Here is a 9,359-nt window from a genome sequence, read left to right as displayed (position 1 = left end):
TTGTTACTTTTAAATGCCCATGACAACTTTTAATTTGATCTTATGAAAGGCCCATTGTCTAAACTTTGTATAAAATCCCACATGCAATACTTTTGGGCATACCCAACGCATTATGTTCTTTTGAAGCTATTGTGAAGGTCAAACCAAAATATTTGGTCTTTTTTTTGAAAAGCCTTGCTGTGTCAAGAAGGTTGGAGCTGACAGCCGGGATCTGCCCGTGCCGGATAAGAAGTTTCATAAGTTAAACCAAGCAAAATTCTGTGTAGTGGAACAGAACAGAATGCAGCGGAACAAACCACCGGGGTCGGCAACTGGCGAGCGGTGAAAGCATTTATCCCTCCAGCCAAGCCCCGTGTGCCGGGGGCTCCTCCAGCGCCACTCCCCGGCCCCGCCGCGCCCCGGCCCTTGCCCCGCTCCCGGCGGCTGAGGAAGTCCATTGTGTCCGCGGCCCCCCCGCCCCCGACGGACATTTCTGGTGCGTTGAGCAAGTTCCCAGCCATGCCGCGCATTCCTGGGAAGATCGGGCGATAAGGGGAGGAAATGACGGAGACTCACCCCAGCGCCACCACCCGGCCCCCGCGGCCCGGGGGCTCGGCCACCCCCGCGTTGGGGCCGGACCCCCGGGCGGGGCGGGGCGGGCCGGGGGCGGGGCGGGCCCAGGTGAGGCGGGGCCGGGCCCGGGGCCGGTCCGAGCGCAGCGCCCGCCCCCCGCGCGCCCGGCGGAAGTGAGCGCACGGCGGCGGGGCGGGGGGAGCCGCCCGCAGCCTGGAGCGCTCCCGGCGGGAGCCGCGGGACCGGGGGAATGGCCGAGGTAGGCGCGGGCAGCCCCCGCCGCCGCGGGTCGGGCCGAGCCGCGGGCTCCGCGCTGTCCCTGTCCCGCCCCGCCGCGCTCCGCTTTGCTCCCCGCGCCCCGTGCCCCGCGCCGCCCGCTCCCCCCGGGGGTCGCCCCGCCGGGACCTTTCGGCCTCGGGGCGCTCCCGCTGCCGGCCTGGGCTCGGCCCCGGCGGCGGCCGGAGCTGCCCGCGCTGCCGGGCGGCACCTGCGGGCGGCGGGGCCCGGGGGTTGCGGTCCCCGCACGGCCCGTCCCGTCCCCGCCGCTCGGGGTCTGTGCGGGCTCTACCTGCGGGACGTGCTGCCAGCGGGGAACTGCGCGTCTGGAGAGGCGCCGCTCCGGGCGCGGAGCCGTCCGGGGGAGCTGCCCGCGCCCCGCAGGTGCCGGAGGTGGTTTTTGGACCCGTGGGTGAAGTCTCCGGGGTGCGGGGAGCTGTCACCGGCACGGGGCAGGGAGCTTGGGGAGGCTCGCCCTGCGTAGGGGGCACCTTGGCGGTCGCTGCAGGAACGCACCAGGTTTACGTTTCCTTTTCTTCATCTCCTTGTTGGCTTTTGAGGGGGTTCGCTTGCCCCGGGTTGGTGCGTTACTGTGGTTTCAGAGAAGTTGGATGTTTACAAAGCTGATCCTTAAACAGCTCTGCTGTTTCCTCCGGGAGCTTTTCCGAATTACTAGTGGTGGATGGAAGTGTGTGACTGGCTTACTGTTCTTGACTCGATGGGGTTTATTATTCTGCATCAACACAATAAAAACGGTATACCTGCACCTTTGTTAGCTCAAGTAACCTCCCAGTCCTGCTATGCTGTTGTTGGGAAAAGGATGTGGTGTGAGATGCACTCAAAAGAAAAGCGTTTGGAAGAAAAAAAAAGATGGTTTTCCTAGTAATTGTATTACTTATTACAGGTGTGGTGCTAGAGCATAGCACAAACTGATTTGGGGTAGAGGAGAGTTGCAGAGGTTTTAAATAAGAACCGTGCTTGTTTGATGCAGATCTCTTTCCAAACGGAACTGAAAATTCAAGAAAAAACGTGTGATGTTTGTACAAGATATTGTGCAATATTCGTTTAGAATACAATCTGTGTTCAGGAGTGGTAGTGGTGGATGATTTATGAAGAATCCAAAGGGGAAGCAGAAATGGGGCAGGGGAAATGAAATCAGACACACAAAAGTATTTTGTTAGTTGGCTTTGTCGTCTTTGAAGGCAATTATGTCCTTCATTCCCCTGACACTGAGAGTGGGCCTGGAAAAAACTTCATTATGTATCTGGGAGAAAGAGAAGTTGCTTAAATTGAGATCACTTAAATTGGAGATCACTTAGCACATTTGTGGGAGGGGGGGAGAGGGACTGTAATTACCACCAAGTTCTGTTGTTTGTGTTTTGGGGTTGTGTTTTTTGTTCTAAAAGCAAGTTGAAGCAAAGCTAGTAAGAGAAAGAAAGTTGCATAGAAGATAAAGGCACTGAGAGAAAACACAGAGAGACTGACATATACTTGAAGTTAAGTGCCCTTTTGAGGACGGGACCACAAACTAGGCAACTAATAGGTTATTTAGAGTCCTATCTTCTTAAATGGTGTACTGTATTTGAATTTTATGTTCAAATTTCTTTTACATTCTTTTACATCTCTTAAAGACGATTGTTTTTAAAAAATACATGGGAGATCTCAAAAAAGATTTAAAATTTCGACTGATTTAATAAAATAGATTTACCCTTATTGATTACAATGCAGGTAGTAATCCTGATTTACATACTTGATGTTCCTCTCTCCTTTGGGTTATAATTGTCATTGCTAAGAACTCAGACATAAATGTTCATCAGTATAGGTAATCAGTGTATCTAAATTGATTATTTAGTTATTTTTATCTGATTTGAGTAGTACTCTGTGTCATAACAAAGATAATTGAATGCCTTAAATAGAAAATGATGCACTTCAAAATGTCAAGTAAAAAAATATTTCCTGAATTTGCGTTCCTTTGTTTCTTACTTCTCAAACTAAGTTGAAACTGATGATATTTCTTATCCAGTGCTGCTATTATATCTGCTGTCTAGCTGAAGAAACTTGGATTAAATTGTTTTAGAAATAAAAATGCTGAGATGATGGTTTGGAGCTTTTTTTTTTTTTTTTTTGGTCGTGTTAGACTTTTATATGGGATCAAAACCAGACCAGTATGGGATTATTTAGAAAAACGAATGCTAGATTTGAATTTTATTTGAGCAGGATTGTGTATTGTTTGCCTTTAAACTCTTCAAGAATCTTAAGGCTGACTTATGGGAGCTTTAAAAATTGCAGTAAATTAGTACTGGTAGGTAGGCCAGTGTAAGTATAATGCTAACATGACTAGAATTCATAAAATACAGTACATGTTTTAAGGTCAGCCTTAATGACATTCAGATGATGATGTTCCATTTTTTTATTTTAGAAGTATTGTCTTTTAGTATTAACAGTCAGTGCAGGAATTACTTGGTATTTATTTATTTTTAGAATAGGACAACAAACTTAAAAATGAGACAGTACAGCACAAATGCAAATTGTTTGCTTCGTGGAAGTGTAATTGTAAACATGTTGCTCCATTTTAAGCAGAAGATGTGGATGTGTGACTAATTACCAGAACCAGAGTTCAGTTTTTATCAACAGTGGTCAATAAAATCAGTCATCTAAGGAGCATCATCCAGTCTCTTTGTAGGCGAGGAGGTCACGGTGAAGTCAGTTTCTGCAGAAGAATGATGAAGTTGTTTCCAGACATGGAAGGGAAGGAGGAAATGTTTCAAAGCGTTCCAGTAATGATAAACCTCACTCAAGCTATGGAAGTTTCAGAATAAAATGCTTTCCTCAAAGCTCACATTCAAAAAAGCTATGAGAAATATTACTTTAGTCTGTACCTTAGAAATGCAACCTGACATTATTTCCTTAGATTAAGTTTAGTTTGTTCTAAGTGATGGTCACTTCTGAGTGCTTTCATAGAAGAGGTTGAAATCAAGGGCAAAGGTATGTTTGCGTGTTTCATGTAACTTGTAATTTGAAGTTTACAAACAAACCATCACTTACAAAAACCCAGCCACAATTGGAAACCTGCAGTACGTAGTGTATGAGGGCCTCATGGTATTTGTGCTGAGAGGATGTCGCTGGTTCCCATCTGGAGATTGGTCAGTGCATGATGACCTAGAGTAAATAATTTAGCTTGTAGGTTTTGATATTGTAGTTGATGTTTTTAGGAGTTGATGTTTTATTGATGACCTGTCATCAATAACTGATGTGATTTTCTGCTTAGATTGTAGTCACGGTGAAGAGCAGAGCGTGGTGGCAGTGCTGAGTTATGAGGCGAGTGCTGAAAGTTTAGATGAGTTCAGCATGCAGCTGGACAATTTGTGGATGAAAAAGTTCATCAGGAGTCTTAATCTTAGAGAAGTTACCTCAGGATTCAGGAAGTACTTGAGTGGCAAATTAGTGGGGACTAGAAGGGTATTTTGAGGAAGTGTCATTACATGCTTGTCTTGGTTTAGGTTTTTCCCATTTGCATTTCTGAAGCCACCCTTAGAGACAAGATAAGGATGAGATGAACCTTTGGTCTGACAGGGTGTAGCCACCTTATTCAGTTTTCTACCTGCGTATTGTTAAAAACAAACAAACAAAAACAAAACCCAAACAAAACCCTGTGATCATTGAATCAATACATGAAAAAAGCATTTAGTATTTTCTAATGGATAAAGCAAAAAGGTACATGTGAATTGTGTGTTTGTTCTGTCAATTAATAATCAGCAATTCTGCTTCATAGTTCTATGAATGCGAGGTTTGTTGACTAAGAAGCATCTGCTGGTTATAACTGAAACTTTGCAAGTTTCCTGCCTGAGGGGAAACTCATCTGCTGAAGCAAGTGGTGGAAATAATTTGGCTACTGCAGCAGAATCACATTTGGTTAGACTGGTAGGGTGATACTAATACAGTGATACAGACTTAAACCTGGGCCAGAGCCGTGGTGTCAATGTTTCGTCTCAGTGTGTGTTTTTGATTATGTTTGGTTGAAGGTGTGTATTATGCCCTGCTGCACAGGGAGCAATATTGTGGTGAAGGGTTGTTTTCATCTCCCTGTGTTAACAGCCACTGTACCTTGCATCATGAACTTCCTGCAGATGGCTGCGTTTTGAATGTTTTGTGACATCAGGAGGATATTTGCAGGGCTTACTTCAGGCATGTAACTTAAGAAAAAATGTGTTTTAACATGGTCCTCTGTCTATGCTATAGAATGTTATAAACCTATATGAAAGGTGTTTGGGCATTGCTGCCTGGATAAAGCCCTGAGCACTCTTGTCACCTTCTCATAGCTGACCCTGCTTTGAGCAGGTAATGAAACTAGAGACCCCCATCAAGGCCCCTCCCAATCTTAGTTGTTCCATCAGTGATATTCCAGAATAAAGTTACTTTGCAAATCAGGGATTACTGCACCGATTATTTAGCTGGGGAATCAAAACATTTGAATAGAAATGGAAGAACAGAAAAAACCAAAACGCCTAAGCCAGTAGCTAACGTTGATTCTGTATGAAATATTTTGTGTTGCATGAGTGTTTTCAAGAACCCTTTGCAAAGAGGGATTGGTGGGAAAAATAGGGAATAGTCAGGGTGACATGGAGAAAAGCACAACTTCAGAGGTGTCTGTAAAGCAAGAGAACCAGTAAAAAGTTTGTAAAGCCAACTTTTGAAACACGGGGTGTGCAATTGAAAGTATTATTCTGTAAGGAGAAACATTGCAACAGAATTAGAATTCTTAGCCTTTGTCAAACAATGCTGGTAATAAGCTTGGCTGTAAGACATGGGGAAAAAAAATCTTGGCCCAGTACATCAGAATGAAACAGCCTGAGATGCCATCAGTTTGATTATTGCTTTTTCTGGTACCTGCATCAAGACAATACTGGGCAGGAACAGAATAGCAGGTGTGCTGCTAGAGAGTTGAGAACAGAATAGGGAGAAATGTAGGGATGCAAAGGTTGATGAGTAGTTCTGCAGCTGATGGAACTGATGCCAAGTTTCCTGTTGATTTGTGTCTTCAGCTGATTGGCTTTAAGGACTTCTTACCACAGTTCAAGTATTTATAAAGATTATCCTGCTAATAAATCTGCAGTGTCCAGTAATATGAGCTCATGCTACAGTTTTCTTCTAGCTGTGACACCCAGTGTTCTTGGCAGGGTCTGGCTGCTTGCTTTTATAAAACTTATATGGAATTAAATTATCTTTAAGACCCCCATCTCTTTAACAGACTTAAATGAAATGGTGATTGGATTCAAAATTTGAGGGGAGGAGTATAATAGCACAAATATGCTGGATAAGCTTGCAGATGTGCGGTGGCAAATCTGGATGTATCCACATCTACTGATGGAATGGCTTGCAGGGGCTAATGATGCAAATGCCTGGTTCCAGAAGGGGAAGAGTACTTTGTGGCAATGGAAAACACATGATCTGTAGGTAGCTGTGGCTGCCTACACTGAGGTTTGGCTGGAACATCATGACACATGCTTGTTGGAACACTGATCAAAAACTCCAGATTCTACAGTTAAAAAGTATGCCATATATAATAATGGTCCTCTGCACAGTGTCTTGTATGAAAATTGATTTCAGTAGAACACTTCATAAGCTTTTATAAGCACTGAAAGAGCAGGGGGTGTATTTTTCAAGGAATTTGCTGCTGATGTTGAAAGATCTTGAAGTTTGAGGCTTCCTGTTCTAGTGCTAGAAACATCCTATTCTTGCCCAGCCCTCAAGATCAAAGGTTTTGTGATGAAATTTCAAAATCAAAGTTGAGAAGCAGTTCCTGCTTTGGTATTTATGAGCTGAATGATTTGAGTAAAACAAATGAATTGAGTGTTGGTTCAGAGTTTGTGCCCAGTTAAAAATTGCACCTGTATTTAAGCTAGTGAAATTTAATTTGAAGATTCTGTAGATGTGACATGAAACAAAATAGATTCAATCTTCTGGTTAACTGTCTTAATCTCATGTGTAAGGGGGCACTTTCTAATTTTTCTAAATGACTGGATTAAAGAAGCTACTAAGCTTTTAGTGGAAAGATAACATGTTAGAACTATATAGCTTAAACACTGATCTTTCGGAAGTGCTTGTGTACACGATTGAGAAACTTCCAATTTAAATTTAACAGTATTTTAAAAGAATAACAGCCTTAGTTCAAGAAGTCACATCATGAATATCTGTTCATTTTTTTTCTCTGTTTGTACCAATTTGAGTGCATCTGGCAGAGAGGGCTTTTGAACATCAAAGTGCTTCTGATTTTTATTTTTTTTTCTTGCTAAGGAGTTTTCCTGCTGTGGCAAATGTCTCACTATGAATTCCTTTGCAGATGGTTAGTACTTTCCACAGTATATTACTGCTGTCGTAGTTTGCTAAGTTTTCCCTGGTATCCCATAAAACTGCTGCTGTCTCTGGTATGCAGGCAAGATTTGTTAATTCTTAAGTTAGCTATCATTCCATGTTAGGCAAATGCCTCAAATATTTTTATTTTTTTTGTAAGTAATGGCAAAATAACTTCAAAGTTACTGTGAAAATTGCACTTGTTTTGAGGAAGCTTTGGCTACTGTATGCCAGGGCATTACTTTATAAGGAATGCAGGAAATGGCCTGAGTTGTTATCGTTGCTTCTGTATTTAGTGCTTAGACTCCAGGGAATTCATGTGCACTGATTTGTGATAACTATAAAGTACTTCTTGTGAATAAATTACCAAATAATATGTTCTGTTCTTGCGTAGCACTAGAACAAATTATAAATAGAATATTACAAGCCATGGGGTTTTTTGAGGAGAAAATTGTGCAACTCAAGTAGAGAAGAATGTTAACATGCAGATGAGCATATGGTGAGATTACTTCTGCTTAAGGTAACAGGATTTATGTCTAACAAAGTCATCCCTGGATCATTAAGATAGGAAACTAATTTACATTTTGGGAGTCTTTGTTCTGGTAGAGGTAGAATGTCCTGTATTGGTTCCCCTGAAGTTTCTTACTGCAAACCTATAAATTCATTATTGGGGAAAAAAGTTCTTCCTGATTCTATTTTATGTATTTGCTAAGTTAGTGTATGTGTAATTTTTTTTTAATGTAAGCCACTGTAAGTGAAAATCTGGTTTGAAATTAATTACCATTCCATGTAGAGGTTTTGATCTGAAGGAGATGGTTGGACATCTTGTAGTTTCTTGGTTCTTGATATTAATAAAGTTTTGTTGCTGCATTTTTTTTTAAGAGCATTTTACTCCTTTGAAATAACAAATGATGTGCAATACTCAAAATTACATAACAATACATAGGTACTTGAGTGATATAAAATTAACTTCAGACTCTAAACACGTTTATTTAAAATTGTCACCAAGGAAGCGTTGCTTTTATGGAAACTCTGCTAGGCTGGAGCCAAAGGGGTCTGCAAACTCATGTCTGATCACAACTAGTCAAATGGTTCAAGGAGAATTTACTTGAAGTTAATGAGGTCTCACTGCAATAGACAGATTATCCTTCATCTAGGCTACAGATAAATTGGGTGGTTGAGATTTTAGACCCGCTTTTAAACAAAGCAGGCAGTACTGGTGAGGTATGGCTAGGGCAGCGTAAATGTGGTGACTTCGTACAAAGTATGAATGTGTCTGTTTAATTTCAAATTTAGGGGAGAAATATGTGGTGTAGCAGATTATAACAGAAATTCCTAAGTGATAAAACAATCTCTTCAATTGCTTCTAGCTTTCATTGAAAAAAAAAACCGAAATGTTTCTCACATTCTTTGAGTGCTTGGCAAGAGTAGTGCTCTTGAAGGTGGATAGATTGGCAACTGGAAACTGATTATTACTGTTACTTAAAATAGCGTGCAGCAGTTGAGATGAGAACAATCCTGACTCTGTAAGGATTACTGCTAGGTCTTCTGATGACCTCCACTTGTTGCAAACTTCTGGTGAGTTCCTGTGTCACAGTCAGTAATGGTTCAGGCTTCTGGAATTTGAACTGAAACATAGTCTTCTGAGTGTTTGAGAGGAGTTCACTGCTGATAGATGGTCTTAATGGAATTTGCCCTTCTGTTTGCAAATACTGGAGAAGTTTAAATTCTGCTCACTCTCTGCTTTGAACTTGGATGGCTACAAAGTGAGAGGTTCAAAGTGAAGCTGAACTTACATGAAAATGTTTGCTGGTGAGGTGTAGTTAGCATTTAAAAGAAAGTCTATCGGTATTTTAATCATGCTTATGCCTAGGGAGGGAGCTTTTCTTCTTCTGATGTGTTGTGTGGATTTACTGCTTAAAACTGGCATGCAAATAGTTTTTGCCAACACTATTGCAATTTTATCAGATTTTTTATCATTTTTTTAAATCTTCAAAATGTTTGAAAAAACCTGCAGTCTACTTATAAAATTTGACAGAAATTTATACACTGATTTGATTCTAGGAATTTCCCAAGGACAGGACTTAAATACAGCAATCAAGTATGTGTATGCTGATGAGGCTGTCTTGCAAAAATAAAAACTAAAATTCAATTTTTCAGATAAGCATTAATAATAATCT

The 9,359-nt window shown here is 41.8% G+C and overlaps 1 protein-coding gene across 3 annotated transcripts in view; it reads left to right on the top strand.

Moving 5' to 3' along the window:
- Positions 1-718: 718 nt before the first annotated feature.
- PIK3C2A (phosphatidylinositol-4-phosphate 3-kinase catalytic subunit type 2 alpha) overlaps positions 719-9,359 on the top strand; it is a 51,562-nt gene continuing 42,921 nt past the window's right edge. For all 3 annotated transcript variants that reach the window (XM_032690702.1, XM_032690703.1, XM_032690701.1), the window contains exon 1: positions 719-811. The gene's annotated coding sequence lies outside the window, so the exon portion shown is untranslated. The remainder of the gene's footprint in view (positions 812-9,359) is intronic.

This window comes from Chiroxiphia lanceolata, chromosome 6 (genome assembly GCF_009829145.1).
Source record: "Chiroxiphia lanceolata isolate bChiLan1 chromosome 6, bChiLan1.pri, whole genome shotgun sequence".
NCBI lineage: Eukaryota > Metazoa > Chordata > Aves > Passeriformes > Pipridae > Chiroxiphia > Chiroxiphia lanceolata.
Note: the sequence above shows the minus strand (reverse complement) of the source record. Positions and strands in the feature narration are given on the sequence as shown.